Raw genomic sequence first — 24122 nt, forward strand, 5'->3', positions numbered from 1 at the left:
CGTCTACAGGCGTCAAATCAAAAGGCCTGCACATGGCGAACCGAACATGTCCTCGGACACTCTCGGCACTAAAAGCCATACGCCATTTCATTTACAACTACGAGCGCTAATGTAAGTCAATGCAGAGTTTTACACTTATAATTAAAATGAAATGAAATGTGCCTGATGGGGAGTGATGGGAGTCAGTTTGACATGCATTGAATGTAAGCTTGGGGAAAGCATTCTTTATGATTATATTAGACATGTTTGCGAAATTTAATAACGAGTTCGACAGAAGGCAGTTCGGGTTCGGGAAAGCTCAACTTGCAGGATTCTAGTAAGATATAGCAGATATCTTGGATTCAGGAGGTAAATGGGCTGTATCGCGATTGACCTATCTAAGGCATTTCATAGGGCAGATCATGGGATACTGCTGGCAAAAATGAGTGCAATTGGACTAGACAAAAGGGTGACTGAATGAGTGGCTATAATTCACGAAAATAGATCTCAGAGAATTAGAGTACGCGAAGCTTTATCTGACCCTGTAATAATTAAGAGGGGAATTCCTCAAGCCAGTATTATTGGACCTTTATTATGTTTTCTTACATATATAAATGATATGAGTAAAGAGGTGGAATCAGAGGTAAGGTTTTTTTTAGATGATGTTATTCTGTATAGAGTAATAAATAAGTTGCAATATTGTGAGAAACTGCAAAATGACCTCGATAATATTGCGAGATGGACAGTAGGCAATGCTATGATGATAAACGGGGTTAAAAGTCAAGTTGTGATTTCAGAATTAGGAAAAGTCCTCTCAGTTTTAATTACTGCATTGATGGGGTGAAAGTTCCTTTTGGGGATAATTGTAAGTACCGAGGTGTTAATACAAGGGAAGATCTTCATTGGGGCAATCACGTAAATGGGACTGTAAATAAAGGGTACAGATCTCAGCACATGGTTATGAGGGTATTTAGGGGTTGTAGTAAGGATGTAAAGGAAAGGACATACAAGTGTCTGGTAATACCTCAACTAAGTGTATGGGACCCTCACCAGGATTACTTGATTCAAGAACTGGAAATAATTCAAAGAAAAGCAGCTTGATTTGTTCTGAGTGATTTCTGACAAAAAAGTAGTGCTACAAAAATGTTGCAAAATTTAGGCTGGGATGACATAGGAGAAAGGAGACGAGCTGCTCGACTAAGTGGTATGTTCCGAGCTGTCAGCGGAGATATGGCGTGGAATGACATTATTAGACGAATAAGTTTGAGTGGTGTCTTCAAAGGTAGGAAAGATCACATTATGAAGATAAAGTTGGAATTCAAGAGGACAAATTGGAGCAAATTTTCGTGTAAAGGGAGGGGAGGTAGGGATTGGAATAACTTGCCAAGGGAGATGTTTAGTAAATCTCCAAAATCATTTAATAAAAAAGCTAGGAAAACAACAGATAGGGAATCTTCCACCTGCCCTAAATGCAGATCAGTAGTGATTGATTCATTGATTGGCCTTTCAGTCCCTATCTCTCACGAGCGGTAGGACCGAATCTTATTTTGCCACTGTTACTGGGCTGCTGGATATCTTAGGGCTTGATTGGAGAAGGAAGTACATGGTTAGTGTGGGAATCAACGGGGCATCGTCTATGATTTGCTCTAAATCGGGTTTTGCAGTACGTTTGGAAGAATAAGTTCCGCAATGAATTAACTTTCTCTCCGCCCTCACCTATTGGTGACCATTCTCGACGCTGCTAATTCCATTCCTTATCAGCAAAAGTTTGACAGAACTCTGAAGAACATATTCAGATTTTAGAAAAGATAACCAGAACGCCTCCATGAGCTTAAAATCACCACAAAACTTTTAGAAAATGAGGTAGTAAAACTCCGAGATATTCATAAAGTGCGGCGGCTGTGTAGCAAATCTGACGCTCTGAAAGCTTTGCGGCATGATCTCAGACCTCTTATCATCCATCTCAAGATATTATTAATTGAAAAGATTGAAAAGGAGCAATAGTGGATGTAGCGAGAGCGAAAGGCTACCTCAAAAATATTTCATCATACAAGTTTGCAATAACATTACATTTTATGATTGACCTGTTTGAGAAACTATGGCTTCTCTGTAAGGTTTAGCAGTCGAAACGAAGGAGTTGCTGTTGTCACAAGTACGAATACAAATACCGAGCTTGATAGCTGCAGTCGCTTAAATGCGGCCAGTATCCAGCATTCGGGAGACAGTCGGTTCGAACGACACTGTCGGCAGCCCTGAAGATGGTTTTCCATGGTTTCCCATTTCCACACCAGGCAAATGCTGGAGATGTACCTTAATTAAGGCCACAACCGCTTCCTCCTCACTCCTAGCCCCTTTCTGTCCCATCGTCGCCATAAGACCTATCTGTGTCGGTGTGATGTAAAGCTACTAGCAAACATGCTGACATCTGCACTGGGGCTCCAGTGAATAGGTCTATATCTGATATTATTCTGTTAAATACATGAAGGTTTAAAGAAAGAAAGATGCAGAGATAATTTATTCGAACTCATAATCTCACCCACAATTTCGTCAGTAATCAAGGAAATACGAGGTGCATCAAGGCGAGAATTCACCTACTGTCGATTGTCACCTACTGTCAGCTGAGAAACTAAGAGAATTCTCAGGGCTCATCACCCACGTGGCACATCAAATAATGAATCTGCATATAAATGTTGAAATACTATGTCACATAGAGCACGTTGACATGGGTGCGCCATCTTCTACAGTGATTCTTGGCACGTAAGAACACCCATGTATATACTGTATGGAGAAAACATTATTTTTATTCCATTTTAACTAGCCGAAACTGAGAATTATAGGAATTATTAAAACAAGCAATTTGTGCAAGCCCTCTTGTCTTATCAGCTAATTATTACCTCTAATTTTAAACAAAATTATTAGCAGAAATACAGAAAAAGAAATGTTGTTTGTTGCACCTAAGTGATTTGTATAACACCACAGCAAGTAGTGGACACTTCGCATGTGCTGTGAGGATGGGTAGCAGGTGTATTATTTACCTGCTTGCCACACGCATTCGTCAGTCTGGCAGTCTCTTTCGTCTCTGTTAGGTTCTTATTGTATAGTTTAAATACTAAATGAATACTAATTGTATAATCACACCATACTTCTATTTAATTGTAATATATGTGTAGTGTTGTTCCTTTGGTGAAGGTTTTATTGTATAGTATTGGATCAAACTCTCAAAAAACTATTATTACTGCACCTAAATTGGTAAAATGTCAACCTTCACCTCTCAGTGGAAATTTGCTCAGAGAGCGTAAAAACGACTTACTATTTTGTAGGTCTTTTTCCTTCTTCAGTTCTGATGTATATACCTCCTTACCCTGCTATATCCCACAAAACCTAGTACTTTTTGTTGTCTGTAAATTTATTACTCCCCTCTAATTCCCAATTGGTGCTACTGTCTCCAGCACTGTGTAAACAATTGAATGGAATAAGGGGGTATCCCCCAGTTTGGTGAAAACTGAGCTAGTTGCATATTATGTGAGCTTGGTCAATCTGGAATCAGTTTATTGAACTATAAGAGTGTGGGATAGCTCCATGTCAATACTGAAAAGGAAAAGATAACAGGCCTTACAAAGAAGTCTCAAATTTCTGAGTGGAATAAGGGGTTATCCTGCATCTTGCTGATACCTGGGATCTAAATGGCTAACTGATTACCGAACCGACCAAAAATGACACTGTTCTGGAACCAAAGTATCCTTAATGGTAGGGCCATCAAAGTTGCCAAACTGTGTGATATGAAGTTGAAGTTTGTATCTTCCATTCACCATGGCTTTTATCAAAATTTGAAATCAGGCAATGGAAATGAAATAGAAAAGCATGATGTTATTTAGAGTTATTTTGTTCTCTGTTGGATTTGAAAATGTGTGTTTTACCTGCAATATCGTCTATAGGTCATTAGTCAAGTGAAAGTTTTTAACAATAATAATAAATATAGTGAAGATGTAAAGGACAGGGCATAGAAGTCTCTGGTAACACCCCAACTAGAGTATGGTTCCAGTGTATGGGACCCTCACCAGGATTACTTGTTTCAAGAACTGAAAAAATGCAAAGAAAAGCAGCTCAGTTTGTTCTGGGTGATTTCTGACAGGAGAGTAGCATTATGAAAATGTTGTAAAGGTTGGGCTTGGAAGAATTAGGAGAAGGAGACGAGCTGCTAGATTAAGTGGTATGTAATACCAGTATAAATGGTCCATTATTGGACATTATACATTATACATTTTCCAGCCAACTCACTCCTGGTTGCCAGTGTTTCGTCCCTGTGTGCTAGGCTGGGCTCATCAGTTGGTACCTAGCACACCTACCAAGATGCATGGCTAGTGCATACCGTGGAGGCCAATTATAGCCATCGGTGTTCTCCTGCATCTCGCTGATACTTGGGATCTGAATGGCTAACTGATTACTGGACCAACCAAAAATGACACTGTTCTGGAACCAAAGTATCCTAATGGTAGGGCCATCAAAGTTGCCAAACTGTGTGTTATGATGCTGAAGTTTGTACCTTCCATTCACCATGGCTTTTATCATAGTGCATTGGCACTGCCGGTGGCTACAATTGGCCTACGCAGTGGCCTCCACATTATGCACTAGCCATGCGTCTTGGTAGGTGTGCTAGGTGCCAACTGATGAGCCCAGCCTAGGACTTGGGGGTGAAACGCTGGCAACCAGGAGTGAGTTGGCTGGAAAATTTATAATGTCCAATAACAGACCATTTATATTGGTATTATAAATTTACTCATTCGGAACAAATATTTCAAATTCCCTACAGGAATCAACATCTGTATCATAAGTGGTATGTTCCGAGCTGTCATTGGAGAGTTAGATAGCGTGGAATGGCATTAGTAGATGAATAAGTTTGAGTGGTGTTTTTAAAAATGGGAAAGATCACAATATGAAGATAAAGTTGGAATTCAAGAGGACAAACTGGGGCACATATTCGTTTGTAGGAAGAGGAGTTAATGATTGGAATAATTTACCAAGGGGATGTTCAATCAATTTCTAAATTCTTTGCAATTATTTAAGAAAAGACTAGGTAAAAAACAGATAGGGAATCTGCCACCTGGGTGATTGCCCTGAATGCAGAACATTGGAGACTGATTGATGATTAAACGTTTTCTGCGCCACATTTCAAGAAGTTAATACTGTACCTCATAACCCAGTCCATAACACATTCTCTGATTCATACTGTCGAGTTCGACAAGGTGACACAATCTCTCCAAAGCTGTTTACCCTTGCCTTGGAAGATGTATTCAAAACCCTTCATTGGGATAATAAAGGAATAAAAATCAACAGGTTATATTTGAACCACCTGCGTTTTGCCGATGACATTGTGCTCATAAGTGAAAATCTAGATGAGCTAGAAAGCATGATCCAAGAATTAAAAACTGCCTCTGCTAAGATTGGTTTGGAAATGAACATTAACAAAATGAAAATACTAAGCCCAGACAGTCGACCACTTAAAATGGGAAACCAATATATAGAAGCTGTCGATGAGTACATCTATCTTGGACACAAGATAAAACTGGGAAAAGACAACCAACGTGCAGAAATTCCTTGCAGAATACGTATGGGTTGGACAGCATTCTGAAAACTAAGAATCATCGTCACCAACAAGGATGATCCAATTAACCTGAAGACCAAGGTTTATAATACGTGCATGCTGCCAGTTACTACTTACGGTCTGGAAATGATGACTCTGACGAAGGAAAGTGCTCGCAAGCTTCAGCGAACACAATGAGCCATGGAGCGACAGATGCTAGGGATCAGCCTTAGGGATAAGATCCGTTCAGAGGACATCAGGAGAAGAACTAATGTAACAGACATCCTAGAGAGAGTAGCAAGACTAAAATGGCAATGGTTAGGACACGTAGCTCGACAAGACTACAACAGGTGGACCTCTAGGATTGTTCACTGGAGACCATGGGAACACAAGAGAGGTATTGGAAGACCCAAGAAGACATGGCTCGACAATATAAAGCTGTTGGCTGGAACACACTGGTTCCAAGTGGCTCAAGACCAAAGACAATGGAAGCATATGGAAGAGGCCTATATCCAGCAGTGGATTGAAATAGGCTAGAAAAGAAGAAGAAGAAGACTGTTTTGATAAAGTTATATGCAATCTAATAAAATGATAAAGATATCAAAAGTACACTTTTGAGGGATACCCTCTTATTCCACTAAACCTTTCAATTATGAGGAACGTACTGAACATACTCTGTTTCATTGTATTTATTTTTCTGATGTTATTGCTATGTTGGCAGACAACAAACAAGCAAAAAATTAATAGGATGCTCAACACATTAAGCAAGATTGTAGATAAACTCAAACTGAAAATAAATGCATAGAAGACAATTGTCATGGTACTGAAAAACAGAACAAAATAAATCCTCTCATACCTAAATTCTCACATCAGTTTGAAGACTAGGAAGAAGTTTATTAAACTCTTTGTTGGAGTGTGATGACTGATGGATGTGAAACTTGGACTTGGGAAAACAAGAAAAAACAAGACATGAAGCAGCTGATATATGGTTTTGAGGGGCAGCTTATGTAAACAAGCTGGATGGAGAGAAAGAGCAGTAGACAAGTTCTGAAGAAAATAAAGGAGACCGAAAACTGCCCTCAGACTTAATAACTAGGAAGCAAAGATTTTGGGTCAAATTCTGAAACATGACATCTTTCTCAAGAACTCCTCTGAAAGCAAAATTCTGGGAAGAAAACCAAGAGGCCAACCAAGACTTTCCTAATTGAGAAATGCAGTGGAAGAAGTGAGGTGCCCATCACATGTCACCATGCAGAGTACCAACGAATATCTTTAGGAAACAGTTGTACAGAACACAGAAAGTAGCAAATGCTGGGGCTGTACCTTAATTAAGGTCTCGGTCGCTTCCTTCCAACTCCTAGGCCTTTCCTATCCCATCATCGCCATAAGACCTATCTGTGTCGGTGCGACGTAAAGCCACTAGCAAAGAACTAGTACACTCAATTTAGCATAGACAACTTTTCGTGGACAGTCAACCGACACCATGGTTGTCAAGCAACCAGTGTTCGTCATCTATCTATACTAACGTCTTCCTCACATTAACATCGTGTGCCTACTCTACACAGTAGGTACAAATGTTTTAAACAAGTTTCCACTGCCTTTGCGTGACGTTTTGTCTAGGTCACAGAAAAGCGCCTTACACACATTAACGTCACCGAAGATAGAAGAAACTTTTTCATAATACATATCTTGCAAATATTTATGGCCATAAAATTGTGTGGTAAATAACCGACCATTTTGTTGGATGTAGATCATGGTGTAACAAAGGCTGTTTTTTAATTAAGGGCTGTTCTTTCTTATAAAATTAACCAAACATTTTATTTTCAAACCACATTTATTTTTAGGTTTCACATATGCTTCTTTATTTTCCTACATAGTTGCCTTGTTTATTTAAGCCACTGACATTCATTAAAACTAAGTTTTGAAATCCCTCTTCAAAGAAGTCTGCCACCTGCTCTGATAGCAAGAGTTCATGTCCGTTTTAATTTCTTCATTGTCATTGAAGAACTTCCTGCTAAAATAATTTTTCAGCTCCAAAAATGGTTGAAATCACTCGGAGCAAGGTGAGGGCTATACGGTGGGTGATCCGAAATTTTTCACCTGAAAGAGTCCACCAGTTCCTGAGTCTGGACAGCAGTGTGAGTCTTTGGGTTATCGTGAAGGAGCAAAATTCCCTTTGACAGCATGCCACGTCTTTTGTTCTGAACCGCACGTTGGAGACCTAAATGCTTGAGAAAAATCCACTGAGAGAGTGATTATCGTGAATCTTCTGTCCTCATGAATTTTCTTGTCAATTGCAGTCACCAAATCTTCTGTGATCACAGATGGTCGACCTGAGCATTCTTCATCATGAGCATTTTCATGGCCACTTTTGAACACTCTTACCCATTTTCGCACTTTATCCTTCCTCATTGCATTAGCACCATACACCTCACAAAGCTGATGATGAATGTCTGCAGGCAACATGTTTCTAGCACTCAAAAAATATATTACAGCTTGTATCTCATATGCGGTGGGTGATTCAATAATCTTGAACATTTTAAAGACGCACAGTTCAGCATACAGGTTAGCTACACAGCTGCAACTGATGCCTGGTTGTTCACAAAGGATGCCAGGAGATAGTGCACACACTTGTTGCAGCATGCATGCTAACTTCGGGATTATAAAATGGCTTTTGCTTGTAAAACCTACCTCATACATATTTCCTTCAGTTTATTAGAACTCTGTCTCTCTTGTGGGTGGAATAAAAGGATGCAATATCTGTGCCTGCTTCATGTCATAAGAAGCTACCATGAGAGGAACTACCAAAGAATCTGTACTCTCTCTTTCATCTTCTAACTCCCAAAAACATATCCATGATTCAATGCTTTTCCATGTAATGGAGAAATGTACATAAATCTTTTGTTAAAGAGTTTTAATGAAAACATCATCAGTATAACAATTGAATGCCACAAATATGTTAATGAAAACAAATATTAATAATATTATTAGGCATGGACATTACTGTTCTATTAATACTACGGACAGGTTGAAACTGAGTTGAGAGAAGATCAGTTTGGCTTCAGAAGAAATGTAGGAACATGTGAAGCAATCCTGACTTCATGTCTTACCTTAGAGGTGCAAAAACTTCAAACAAAATCCTTGGACTTGATTCATTTGTACAATACAGTCATCAACAAAACTAATTATCCATAAATCTTGAAATCGTTAAAATATTTATTCCGTGTCCAAATTGTTCACTTACAATATAATTTAGTAAAACCTTTTAAAATATAATAATTTTCAAATCATAAAATAAATAATGAATAGCGACAAGCAGCAGCTTGCCTTGTAAGGTCATTGGCAGCAAGCAGAGGATCTAGGACATGCTTGTTTGGTTCGGACAAGTGTAATGTTGTTTTAATTTTGACAGATTTGGTACCAGCTCAAACTGAAGAACTTGACGGTTAAAATGGCTTGCACGGTCGGACGGGATTAAGAGGGGAAATTTTGAGTTATATGAAAGGTCTTAGAACTATAGCAGTGTAAATAAGGGTTAAGGAAAGGAGAATTTTCAAGAACAGAGCAGAAAGCATTTTAAATTTTAGTATATAGGGACTAACTTAATAGGTTTTATTCATTTTATGATTTGAAAATTATTCTATTTTAAAAGTTTTTACTAAATGACATAGTAAGTGTAAGTGAACAGTTTAGACACAAAATAATTTTTTTTAACAATTTCAAGATTATGGATAATTTGTTTTGTTGATGACTGAATTGTACAAACGTATCAAGTCCAAGAAATTTGTTTCATGTTTTCGCACCGCTGAAGAAGAGAGCAGTAACTCTCGAAATATGTACGGTAGATGTATGTATGTTTAGTCCTCAGCCCGAAGGCTGGTTGGATCCTCAACAGCTCCGCCATCAGCTGTCATAGATGGCCTAGGCATCACTGAAGAGGCGTACTAGGGAAATGAGGAGTGAGGTAGTTTCCCGTTGCTTTCCTCACCGAGCCAGAAGTTGCTATTACATATCAGTCTGCCAAGCCCACTGAAATGCATGCACCAACCGACCCTATGAGCAATATTTTCACACCATTCATAGAAGGGACTGGCTGCAGAAGGAATGGCATTACTAGCATCACTCATACCTCAGTCACTTTCATTTTGTCAAAGCCAAGGATAAAGCTGAGACAGATCAATGAAAGTAACAAGATTGCTCTAGCCCATACCAGAAGACATAGTGCACTGTAAACACTAGGTCCCGCCGATAATTATAATAAAATGTAAAGTGTTTCATAGAAACTGAATGTAAGTCAATGCAGACAAGATTGAACCATCATGGTTAAAATAATCAATTATCTTAGAGGATCGAATTAATAAAGACACGGCCACCAACATGGCATTCATAGATCAAGAAAAGGCATTTGATAATGTGATTGGACCAAGCTATTTGAGATTCTGAAGGTGATCGGGATCAGATACCGAGAAAGAAGGATTATCTACAATCTGTACAGTCTGCAGTGATAAGAATCAAGGGCTTTGGTAAAGAAGCAGCAGTCAAGAAAGGAGTGAGGCAAGGCTGTTTTCAATGTTTATATAGAACAGGCAGTAAAGGAAATCAAAGAGAAATTTGGAAAGGGAATCACAATCCAAGAAGAGGAAATCAAATCCCTGAAATTTACCGATGGTATTGTTATTTTATCTGAGACTGCAGAAGATCTGAAAAAATTGCTGAATAATATGGATAGAATCTTGGGTAAGGAGTACAAGATGAAAATAAATTAGTCTAAAACAAAAGTAATGGAGTGCAGTCGAATGAAGTCATATGATGCAGGTAATATTAGATTAGGAAATTGAGTCTTAAAGGAAGTAGATGAATATTGTTTGGATAGTAAAATAACTAACGATGGCAGAAGTAAGGAGGACATAAAATGCGGACAAGCATAAGCAAGGAAGGTCTTTCTTAGAGAAATTTACTCACTTCGAACATTGATATAGGAATTAGAAAGATATTTTTTAAGAGTTTTTGTCAAAGCATGGCATTGTATGGAAGTGAAACATGGATGATAAATAGTTCATAAAGAAAGCGAATAGAAGTTTTTGAAATGTGGTGTTACAGAAAAATGCTGAAGATGAGATCGATAGATCAAATCACGAATGAAGAGATACTGAATCAAATTGGTTAGAGGAGATCAATTTGGCTAAATTTGATGAGAAGAAGGGATAGAATGATAGGACACATCTTAAGACTCGCAGGTCTTATTCAGTTGGTTTTTGAGTGAAGTGTAGGGGGTAGGAATGGTAGGGGTAGGCCAAGGTATGAATATGACAAGCGGATTAGAGCAGATGTAGGATGCAACATTTATGTAGAAATGAAAAGATTAGCTCAGGATAGGGTGGCTGGAGAGCTGCATCAAAGCATTCTATGAACTGATGACTTAAACAACAACAATAACAACAAGAACAAACTATTAATAACACCTTCATATTATTGCTATTCAGTGGCGTGTACTGGATTTACCACTGAGGCATGTAACTAGTAACCTTGCAGTAGCGCAATGTAATACCATAAGTAAATTCCAATATTCTACTCACCCTAATTACATCTAGGTGAACTCCACCCTGCGATTCTCTGTGCAGAAGTCTTTGGTGACGTCACTGCAGAAGCCCTCACGTGATTTCATTTCAACAAGAAGATCCTTTTCTATAGACATCATTCCTAATACAGAGGGACGACTCTGACTTATAAAGCTCAAGAAGATTGCTGTGGAGACCACTGGTCAATAGGAATTTCTGGATCTGAGACACAGTCTTATCTTTGGTGTGTTCAGAAGTGAACATTGCCCTCAATTCGGATTTAAGTCGTACTATATCAAAATATTTCCCATAGACTTTAATCAATTTACTGAATTGCTCTTTAGGAAAATCACAAGAAAATATAAAAATTTCTTACACTCAAGCCTTTTAGTGAAGGACAAATCTCCTAATGAACAGAAGCGATATTTTAACTGTGCTAGAATAGTATCATGTATTTCCAGGTAAATGCTCCTATACTCATCTTTAACCGAAAATGAAGTTTCTTCCTTTCTTCTATTCATTGGTGGATCAAATGTCTCTTCTGTTCTGTTCCAGACATTAGCAAATCCACTGGTTTGCATTATTGAAACTTTAGTTTCTAATGAATTCACTTCGCTGGTGCCTATATGTGACATCAGTCACTGAAAACATTTCATTAAAAATATTCAGAAGAAAATTGAACTGAAATTCCATTAATTTCGCAAGAAATCTGCTTGCCACATTGATTGTAATGTTATCCCAGTTCCCTGGTTCCTCCAAAATACTTTCGTAAAGCTCTTGGAGAGAAGCACGATATTCCACGATGGTCTGTACTAATTGGCTAGAATAGTTCCACCTTGCTGGAGCTAGCTTAGGAAACCTTTTCTTGAGGACACTGTCCAGCAGGTTAGTTTTCTTAGCAGAACTGCTAAAAAATGTTGCAAAACCACTCATCGTTGCAAAGAACATACGACATTCTTTCGCACATGACACGGCTTGAGAAGGAATTAAATTAAGTTTGTGTATGTTGCAGTGGGTGAATACAGTAGCTTGCACACAATTCAGATGACCTGCAAGCACCGCTGTTCCATCAAAAGTCTGTGCAACTAATTTTTCACAGCAGTCAAAGTTATCCAGACACTCAGTCGCAAGTCTCAGCAATGCATTTGCTGTCCTATTAGAACTCACAATATAGGAACCAAGCAATCTTTCAACAACATTAATGTATCTGAGAGCCAAACAGTTTTAGTGTAAGTTTCTGGATTGAATGTGTGAACATAATTCTTGTTTTCTGTTTTCTTAAATTTACATGTTAAGATTTCATCAAACGAATGGATTGTAAAAGGCTTTTCAGAAACTCTTTCTCTCTTTCTTAATCCGTTTACCCTCCAGGGTTGGCTTTTCCCTCAGACACAGCGACAGCGAAGGATCCCACCTCTACCGCCTCAAGGGCAGTGCCTTGGAATGTGAGACATTGAAGGTGCTCAAATACATCAGCCTCATGTTGGTACATTTACTAGCACATAAAAGAACTCCTGTGGAACTAAATGCTGGCACCTTGGCATCTCCAAAAACTGTAAAAATGTAGTTAGTGGGACATAAAGCAAATAACATTGATTATTCAACAACAATGTATAAAACCAATAAGAAGTAGATGTTAACTCAGTTAATTCTGTTTCGAACGAGCTCTCTTTGAGTGAAGGCATATCAGTTGTGTTGTTTAATATTTTTCAAACTTTATTTGAACCATTTTTGATTTAATTTTGTTCGTATAATCTCCTGTGTTGTAATCAAATAAATTATTATAACTGAGACTTTGATATTGGTTATAGAGTATAGTTCCAAGGTTATTGAAACATGAAACCAATTTTAAGTACGAACAACTAATTGGTGTATGGCTCAGCAGCTTAGCTATTAACCCATGGAGGCAGTCTAATAAAATATATTAAAATGATTTTATAATAATTGTTGTTTGTTCATATCATTTGACACCATATTGCATATTATCTACCTGCTGTAATTAATTTATACTAGTTATTCATAGGGTTTACATGTTATTTGATGGAGCCCGAATATTTATTTTGGCAGACGGGCTCCTGATGCTCCTGATGAAGCTCCAAGTAGCACTGAGGTATAGGAACATGCCAGCTGCTAAGGCCTGTGATGCATCACAGGAATGATGACAAATGAATGAAAAGAGAAGAAAAATGACATTTTTTATGTGATTATTGATCCTGGATATGGAAAGTTAAGTTTTGCATGGAATCCAATTCACAGGAAAGGAACTTTTTATTTTTTCAAACTCCACATAACTAGAATTCCAATAGCAACTTATGAGAAGCTAGTGACAATATTACTCGGCTACCACACCCCTCGCACACAAACTGATGATTATTATCCATGTGTCAGAAACATCTAGAATATAGAGTTAAAATGCACTGAGTAACATTACACAAATTTGGATCATACCTTTACTACCTTGTGTCTTGCAAGAGTTCTTATGGGGAGGATAGGCACAGCATGTGCTTCAGTATGGTTTTCTCCGCATTTATACTTGATCTTGTCAGCATTGATGTAACCTCATCTTGCTGATCTCACTTTGGATGTGCCTGTACCTGATACCAAACTATACAAGGATTTTCATGTTATGCATTTCGTTTTGTAGCCAAATGGTAAGTATTCAGCTGTTTCCATCTATCCAGGGCATTGGGAGTTCTTGCTTTCTATAAATGTAATCTTGTTTTTTAAATTGATCCTGTTAGTTTCCAAGATGTTCATAAAAAACTGTTGATGGATTTGATCTGAGCTGAGAATACGTGGCTTTGTAGTGGATTAACTCTTGTCTTATTGTTTTCACAGCTGCTCTTTTCGAATATGTGGTAGTGCAATCCCAACAAGCCGATAGAGTTTGTCGATTGGAATATATTTTTTAAACAACCTGTCCCAACTGACAGGTTTCATTGAGAACCATATCCACCTGTTTGGCATGAGTTGATGAGGACTTGCGCACATGGTGACAGAGTTAAAAAGATAAATTGCTGATGTGCAGATGGTTTGTGGTTGACTTCCTCACTTCGATCCAGTTAGTTTGTTCAACATGTATTCAAGGTGGTAAGGTAGACATCAGGTGCCAGTTAGATAGTGCATATAGGTTGAAAATGAAATGTGGACATACTGAAAAACTCTTACATACCCAGTACACTGATTGACTGTATTAAGTTTTGTGGAAAATTTGAGTTCACACTGTGAGGATGCAATGAAACTGATTCAACCGATAATCCTGAAAGTTTTTGTTGGTAGAGTAATTTAACGGTTGAGCTAGACTACTTTAAAGGGGTAAATTGGAAACAACTAACAATTCTGGGACTATCTAAAACTATACAGAATGAGCTTTTAGACTCAATCTATTCAGTTGATATGCGACGAGATTTCTCTGAGATAACCAGAATAACCATTACAATCATCCAAAATCTTTACTCAGTTCATTTGTGTCAGCGAAAACAGTTCTTATGCATCCTGCCCTAAAATACCATCTAGCAGCAGAATTTTTTGGGACACATTTCTAAACAATCTCGTCTTGTATGGCTCTCCGTTTAGAAGATTTGGAGAAAAATGTGGAAAATCCTTCTACACTATTATTTTTAAAAAACCTTTCACTTGCTTGTTTTGGATTGCACAGCACTCGATAATCAAGTTAAATTGATGGGTGTAACAATGAACAAAGTGTGCATTTTTGTACACGGCCTTCTTTTTTGCCTGTACACCTGTGTGTTGCCCGCTTATCACATTTGAACCATCATAGCTCCGAGCTAATACTTTTCTAGGGGACTTAATTACCTTCAGTTTATCTAGTTCACCAAATAAAGATTGACTAATTCTGTATATACGTAATTTTCACATCAGATCCTCAGTGATGGTATTCTTTAAATGTAATCATCATTGTATATCCAAACAGCAAAAACAGCTCTTGAGGGCAACTTTAAGATCTCAATTTGATCTTCTCTTTTCTGTCAAAGTTGTCAAGAATGAGGTGTGGGAAAAAGTAATGTGGCCGCTTCCCCACCACCACCAGACCTAACAGTCCACCGGCCGCCACTGCTATTGAGTTATTAAAAGTATTTTTTTTATCTCTTTACTTGAATTTAGTGAAATGTTATATAAACTAAGACCGAACGCACAGTGTTTGTACTCTGCACTACGGCACTACTTATGTGCGTGCAGCCACCCTGCTTTAAGCGTGTACACAATCCTATATGAAATCTTACCTTACAAAAGATGCTGGAAGTGTCATCCATCTGTTAACCACATCCTGAATGACGCCAATGAGTTCTACCACTGTAATGTTTCTGATTTCATTCGTAATGTTTTCTTTCCGTTCCTCCAATGTGTGAGGATTTGTTCAATACACTTTCTTCTTTCAGTTTACCACACAAATAAAAATCACTTACTGTTAGATCTGGAGAACGAGGGGGAAATACACCAGCACTGATCACTCTGTCAGCAAACACTTCCGAGATTGTCAGAAGGGAATCTTCTGCTGTACGAGCAAGGGCTGAATCTTGTTGAAACCACCCATGTGATTTTTCTTCTTCGTCTTGCACTAACAGCACACCAAACACCTATTTTCCTATTATAATGAAGGACTTTATAAACACCATTAGGATTTTCTGCATACCAATAGCGAGAGTTACAACTGTTCACACGACCTTTAAGATGAAACGAGAATTTTTACATACGAAAATGCGGTACTGCAATGATAAATGTCTCACCATGTTAACAGCTGAGATTCAGACTGGCAACTGATGCTTACCAAGTTGAACATGTGCAGGCTGCTAGCAGGGTCAAGAACTATGCGCTTGCCTTCCATACTGAAGCTTTCGCATAGGAGAGTAAAAATGCTGCTTCGACGGTCTTAGTTTATATGAGAGACCCTATATATTTTTTACATACAAATACTGTACTCCGCCTCTCCTGTGGTTGGTAACTGCCCGAAGATATCTATTGCATATATTTCTTTTGCTTTCTTTGGCAGTATTGATATAGGTTGATGTTTTGTGAGAAAGGTGTTATCCAGACTAGCATACTCAGGGTAAGTTGACTGTTGAATTAAAAAAAAGTGGATTCCAGGAGAAATGCGGCCTTTATAATGGATAATTCATCTGATGATGTTAGCGATGGTCGTCTCCATCCTACGAATCATTATTTTCATCAAGAGATAATTCCTATTTTACCTTAATTCTAAAATTAATATGAAATGGACACTAGGAATAAATCAGACTAAGTCAAGTGGGGAAGAAAGTATCTCTATAGATGTTACATAGCTTACATAAAGGAACATGTAAGAAAAAGGTGTGAGAAGGCACACAGTCTAATAAAGAGAAAGAATGCAAGAGAGAGATGGCAAGCAAGAGGAAAATGGCAAAAGAGATTAAATAAAAATTTATGAACATGAAAACAAGAAGGCGAGAGAAAAAGAAGCCAAGAAAAAGAAGGCAAAAGAGAGAGAGGGCAAGGGAAACCAGGGAAAAAATTATGATTAACATGTAAGCAAGAAAAACAAAAGAAGAATTGGAAATAAACATTGAAGCTAGAAAAATAAGAGAAGGATAGAGCCTATAAAAAATAAAATTCTTGAAACCCAGTATAAAGAAGTAAGAAAGAAATAGGCATGAAAAGAAAATTTGACATTCAGCAATAAGGAAAGAGATAGCTGATAATTTTTTTATTGCTATGTTAATATAACAATGATGGAAGCCTTTACCTTCCACTCCTCCAAGGGCCTTCATGGCCTGTATGGAGGTGACTTTGCTTTGCTTTTGCTATGTTAATAGTTGTAATCATTGAAGGATACACTTATTAGAGATGCGTATGTATAAAATTTAAATATTAAGATGTTATAAAATAAGATTGTGAAAATAATTGTGTAAACTTTTAATGATTACTTTGAAACAAGCTTATATTATGTAAGATAATTAGGATGAGGATTGTTATAAATCCAGGGTAAGGAATGTCACTCAGTAAGTATGATTCTGGACAATCGAACCAACTATTGAAGATGCATATATAGAGAGATCGTACTTAATAAATTAAAATACAGATTTTTTAAAATCGTGAAATAAAGATAGAGTATTTATAAACCATTAGAGAACCAATACATATCTAAAGATGTCTACTTTGATCCAAATGAGAGTGCAATTTGAAGATTATCGAAAGGAACAAGAGGAGAAATTACAGAAAATGGATGAAGCGATAAGAAATAACCAAGAAAACATAGAAAAAGCAAGGGAAGAGCAGAGAGAAATGTTGGAAATTTTGAGAGAAATGCTGAGGAAACAAATAGAGAAACAGCAAGAAATTATCAAGGAAATGAGAGAAGGACAACAAACACAGATGGAAGAGATGAATAGAAAATAAGAAGAGAAACAACAAGAAATTATCAAGGAAATGAGAGAAGGACAACAAACACAGATGGAAGAGATGAATAGAAAATAAGAAGAGAAACAACAAGAAATTATCAAGGAAATGAGAGAAGGACAACAAACACAGATGGAAGAGATGAATAGAAAATAAGAAGAGAAACAAGAAATTATCAAGGAAATGAGAGAAGGACAACAAAAACAGATGGAAGAAATGAATAGAAGGCAGGTGGAGAAACAGCAAGAAATGATGGAATAAATTGTCAGAAATATTCAGGGAGGACAGCAAGAACAAATAGAAGAGATTAGAAATATGGAAGAGAGACAGAAGGAAATCATGAAAACAGAAGTTGGAAAAACTGGATCAGAAATAGTTAAAATCAAGAATGATATAATAAATTTGAGAGGAGAAATGATCAAAATTATGAAGAATAAAAGTAGAGAAATGCATGAAGAAGTTAGTAGGCTCAGAGAACAACTATCAGAGAATATAAATTGAATTCAAAATTTAAAGGAAGACAAAATTAAGAAGTTAGCAGAAAATATAGAGACTTTAAACATTGACTCACAAGAAAAATGGGGACAATGTCAGGAAAGAATAGATAAGATAAATACGGGAATAGAGATAGCGAATAAAACTATGGAAGTGAATTTTATAGTAGCCCGAGATCAGACTGGAGACAAACTAGATATTATGAAGGAGGATATCAAACGGAATAAGGCCGAGGCTAATGAGAGGATAGATAGAACAGAGTACGGAATTACGCAAATCCAGAAAAAATGCAGGAAATACCGTATGGAACGAAACCCAAAAGACTAAATCGGTGATGTCTAGTTATAACGAAAGGCAAAGGGCAATTGAATTGCACATAAATGAAAGAGAAACGATACCTACGATGACAGCCTAAACTAACCAAAGTAATAATGTGAAGTGATAGTGGGAAATAGCAAATACAGTAGAGACCGTACGCGACACTCTGCGAGATATTGTGGGACAGTGATTAGAGCTCTATCTAGCGGAGTGACCTAAAGTTACTGATTCTGTCATAAGATCAGGTGCATTTGTTTGTGAAGTGTTTGGCATTATTTATGCATTTGCATGAAGTTGACATAAGTAAATAGTAGCGTGTGTCATTCCTTTATATCTCCTGTCATTATGAGTGGAAAGATATGTGCTGCGTTTGGCTACAATAACTATGAAGTGCAAAAAGGATTCGCAGACTTTCTTCCGTTTCCCTCGTGACAAGAAAATGTAAGTAAATAGTGTGTTTCCATATATATTCTTCCAGTTACAAAGAGATTTTTATAGTACTTCCTAAACTTCTGACCTGTACGACCCATATTTTAACTGGCTTATAATAAGCTTATTTTATTGTATTCGTGCAGCAGTTAACCTTCAATACCGATGTGTTGTTGTAGGTGTGATCTAAGGGTTTTGATTTAATTCAGGGAAGCATATGTGTGTGGCTGGTGGTGTTCCAAGTTACAGTATCCCATTTGGAATGCCGTAATGCATTGTCAAGCACTGAAGAAAATATGGGTAATTTAAGAAACGTACATATTTTAAAAAAACAATATGATGATGCAAATGTGCTTTACCCAAAAGTAATGGCAAGTATTGCTTATAGGGAAATTTTGAATGTTTTTGCGGCTAAATTTATAGATTTTCTTTCTGTTAGTGGGCTTCAAGTTAAAAAGAAAATTGTCCAGCTCTTAAACGTAAATTTATTGAATCACGTGTGTAAGGAATGTGCCGATATTTTTATTGACAAGTGTCCTAATGTGATGATACAATGCTCTTAAATGAGAAAAATGACAAATCTAGCCGTGAAAGTTCAGGCAGGATGCTAAAGCTAAAAAATCTATGCATAAATAAAAGATCAAAACCTTTCACAGCAGTCCAATTCACAACTTGTTTATATTTCTAATTTCAGTCTTTAAATAATAACCTGTTAAGTAATTTTTCATTCATTTATCCAGAATTGAAGATAATGTTTTAGTAACACTTTCTTTCTAGACGTAATTTATTTATCCATTTCCGTATTTACATTTCCAATGATATTTGAATTTAGCGCGAATTTCCAGGTCACGCCAGTAGGAGCGCCACTTGAAAATTGTCTCCCACTTTAACAAGGCTAAATCCGGAAGTGTCGCGTATTGTTTCTACTGTATTTGGAAATAGTAACGGAAACCCAACTATAGTCAATGTTATCAAAACCTACGACGACAGACCAAAGCATTTGAATAATTCAGCAAGTATATCTCCGAAATGATTTCTAAGAGAAATGGAGGAATAGGATATTTCAAGGAGAATAAAATCTCTGAAGATAAAAAGTTGAGAGTAATAGAAAAACATTTAGATGCAAACCCTAATCTGTGGTTCCAAGCATTTAAATACAGTTTTCATGAATATGACGATATTAAAACAGCATTCATAAGGAGATTTTGGAATTCGGAAGTGCAGCAAAATTTAAGACTAGAATCATATTCTAAAAGATATGCATCTAATGGACAAACTAGATTCAGTGACTATTTCGCATATCAGTTTCATCGTTTCCAAGATCTAGACACAGCTCCTAGTGAGTTGGAAGCGATTAAGACCATTCAGAAACAATTTCTCCCAGATGTACAATACAAAGGAAACTGTCAGCCGCATACGTAGAGTCAGCTATCGAGATGGAAAATATATTGAGACAGCTAGACATGACTACTGTACATCATACAAGTAGAACAATGCGGAACGCAAATAACGAAGAAACAATAAATATTTTAACACAGGAAAACCGAGATAAAATATACAAAATAAGCCAAGGGGAAATGAGAAAGCTATGGAAGAAGAGAATGGACTGAACGAGAGGGAAGAAGAAAAGAAGAAAACAGATGTAAATGTAGAAGAGGCAATCAAGTTTGCAAAAGGTACAACGGAAACAACACATTTATATCTTACTAGCAAATGTACCCGTGCTTCGCTAAGGTATTCTACAATGTATTCGAATATCGAAGTAAATACTATACATGCAGTAAATAAGATTGTTTTAAAATTGCATGTCTCTTAGCGTTATCCGAGAAACAGCATGGGGATGTCCCCATACGTTGTTTCCAATGCAAAATGTTTGTTACGGATTTGTGATGATAACGGCAGGCTCACTTGCCTACTGCCATTCACAATCGAGTTGGGAGGTTTACATTATAATTGAAGGCCTCATTGCCTACTCCGCGCTCACAATCGATTTGGGGAGTTTTCGTTACAAAGGCAGTTGCCATTTCCTACTTCAAGACAGATTACAATTGAGCAGTTTTTATAATAATAGTGGGCCCCTTTTCCAACTGACAGCCAGCTTACTTCCAGTCACACCAAGTTGGTGAGTTTCCATCAAAATAACAGTCCACTATGACTAATGCCAGTCACATGTTAGATGGGTACATTGGTTTATAATGGTGAACACCCTTGCCTACAACCAAACAAAATCGAGAAGTGAATTATTCATTACAATGGTAGGCCTTCCTTACTACTGCCAGTTGCACAGGACTTGGAGAAGGAGACCCTTCCTACTGCCAGTCAAAATCGATGTGGGGAGTACTAATCACAATGGCAGACACGCCCTTTCTCGATCGCTACAAATCGACATCATTGAATATATATAGATCGACATACGAAAGTATATACATGTTTACAATATTGCAGACTTTCATTTACAGATTAACTGCTACTAACGGTACATCATATCGAAAAGGATTGTACCATACGACGCCGGATTTAGTGGCCTAAATGGCTGGTCCTATGATATCTCATCTATTCGTGGGTTAGAGTGAGTTAGAAACGTTGAACAGAGTAAATGTTTTGTAAGATTATCATACATTGCATTACTTTTCGGATAATTATGTGACAGTTACATACACAGCATTTGGCTCACATATGGCTACTGGGTGGGCCAATTTTCGTGTAGAGTTTAATGATTCTATCTTTCCTACAAGTGACTGAAAGTATGAATCATGCACGTGAAAAGTGCCAATTTACTTACCATCGAGAAATAGAGAAACATCAAACGTAAACGTGATACAGATACGACAACCCCTTAAACGGGTAGCTGTGCGAAAATTTCGCCAAAATAGTAAATGAACAGGCACACAGTCGTTACTATTTTATTTATATAGATAGATAAGGAATCTGGTCCACGTACAACACGTTTTGGGCTATGTCCGCTTTATTTAACCTGCAAAACCGACAATTCATGATATCTCCCTTGTTAATCCTCCTGTCGAAAAAATGCACATGGAAAAGAAAGTTTTAGAAATGGATTTCCATCAAGTTTGGTCGTTTTCCAGTCAGGTTGGTCTTGTACTGTATATGTTGTGGAAGAGTAAAATCCACCATTTCGGTTCCCTATAAACCGCCAGTCCATTCCTGGAACATGAAATGTTATTGACCTTTAAAACCTACCCTTGAGCAGGTGGCTGCCAAATATAAAGTTTGGTTAAAATATCTTCAGTAGTTTTCAAGTTGTAAGAAATACGCTTTTCACGCATCCGCTCTTGAGTTAAGTCCGGTGGGACTTGTACCCAAAAACGGTTCGTTAATGATATCTCACTTATTAATCCTCGCATCGAATTGATGCACAAGAGAAAAAAGGTTTAGATATTAATTTCCATTAAGGCAGGCAGATTTCCATTAAGTTTGATTGTGTGTATTTTGTGGGAGTGAAAAATCAAGGTGTCGGTTTCGTATAAACCCCTGTCAGTTCAGGGATTTAGAAACAACGTTTGCCCTAAAACCTACCCAAGGACAGGTGAATTCTAAATATGAAATTTGGTGGAAATATATCTAGTAGTTTCCAAGTTATAGACAGACAGACAGACAGACAGACAGACAGACAGACAGACAGACAGACAGACAGACAGACAGACAGACAGACAGACAGACAGACAGACAGACAGACAGACAGACAGACAGACACCTAATCAAAAAAATATGCAAATGGTCATTGTTACACCTGAAACTGATAACTGTACGGAAATTTCGCCAAATAGTCAATGTAGAGACACATTCTAGAAGTGCAGACCTTTGTTTCGAGAGTTACTGCCTTGAAACTGTACGACATATCTACAAACGGACTTCACCACCAGACGCCTCTTTTAGTGTTCTGAATGTTTGGTCCTCTGACATAAGCTCGTATCTCCTATATTTATGGGTTAGATTGAGTTAGACTCATTGAATGGGGCGAATTTTGTACAATTTTCACACACTACTCTATATTTTTGATACTCATGTGACAGCTAGAACATCAAATTTGGCTTTCACATGGCCACTGGTCATGTCAATGTGCGTACCGAATGTCACGATTCTATCTTTCCTATAAGTGTGCCAAATGATAACATATACGTGTAAAAGTACAAAATTAACTTGAAATCGAGAAATACAGCTCTATTTAACGTATAAGGGATAGAAATACGACAAAAAGTCATAGGGACGATGTTGTAGATCTCTCCAAAATGAAATGCGATTGTGCTTTCTGATTTGTGATACGACTTAGCGATTAGCCACCAATTATCCCGAAACTAAGGTCTGCACCGCCGTTAAAATTTCATCCATATTTCGATATTTTCCGGGGCCAAAAGTTATACATTTGCATAGCTTAGAATATTTACTCAAAGAAAAGGGTGTCCAACTTTTGGATTAGAACTTGCATACATACAGAGTAGTTAAGGAAGAAAGGAATACAGTTAAGAATGTTGAAATTAATAGAAAATGGATTATAACTGAGGACAACCGGATAACGACAAATATGCAAATACCAAGTGAATGTATTGGAAAATCAAATGCCCCTCAGTAAATTATGCTGGTGTGAGTTATGGATATAATAAAGCAGTAACAGAGGAGAAATTTACCCGCAGGGATTCTTAGGTAAACGGATAAGAAAATGACTAATGGTGTTATTCCTTAAACTATTCGAGGACGGTTACAACTTCCAACGATATTCCGCCAAAATCCCGCAGAATGGCCGATTGACGCCTCTCTTGCTTTCTACCCAAGGAATAACCACGTATTTATAGGAATGATGGGGAAAATTGCAATACGTTACTTCCCTGCAGGCTAGGAGTCAGAGACGTTGTCATGGTAACCTGTATGTTCGTTATCGGTCTGTCGGTCACTATGCGGAGTATGATACCCGCGGAAAATAGTAAATGTCTCCGTCATTTGAAGAGTAAGGTAAATTATGAACACAACAAAAGTTGTTTATAATGAAGAGAATTTTCAGATACGTTCCACGGAGTTTACAGAAAATCAATAGTATAAGAGAAAATGGAGGAAAACCATTTTGGTTTTCGTATAAACGCCCGTCTAGTCAAAGATTTTAAAATTAAATGCATATTGAAATCTTGCTTGGGAGGAGTATACTCTTAATATGAAGTTTGGTTGAGATCTATCCAGCCGTTTCGCCGTTATGGTGGATCAAACATACAAGCAGACACGAAAAAATAAAAACCACCGATTCAGTCTTTAGTTCTCCTAAAACGGATACATATATGAAAAATTGGAAAAACAAAAGAAATTAGAGATAGTGGACCCCCTAAAATTTTATTTATATAGATTACCAACCTAGAAATGAA

This window comes from Anabrus simplex, chromosome 8 (genome assembly GCF_040414725.1).
Source record: "Anabrus simplex isolate iqAnaSimp1 chromosome 8, ASM4041472v1, whole genome shotgun sequence".
Lineage (NCBI taxonomy): Eukaryota > Metazoa > Arthropoda > Insecta > Orthoptera > Tettigoniidae > Anabrus > Anabrus simplex.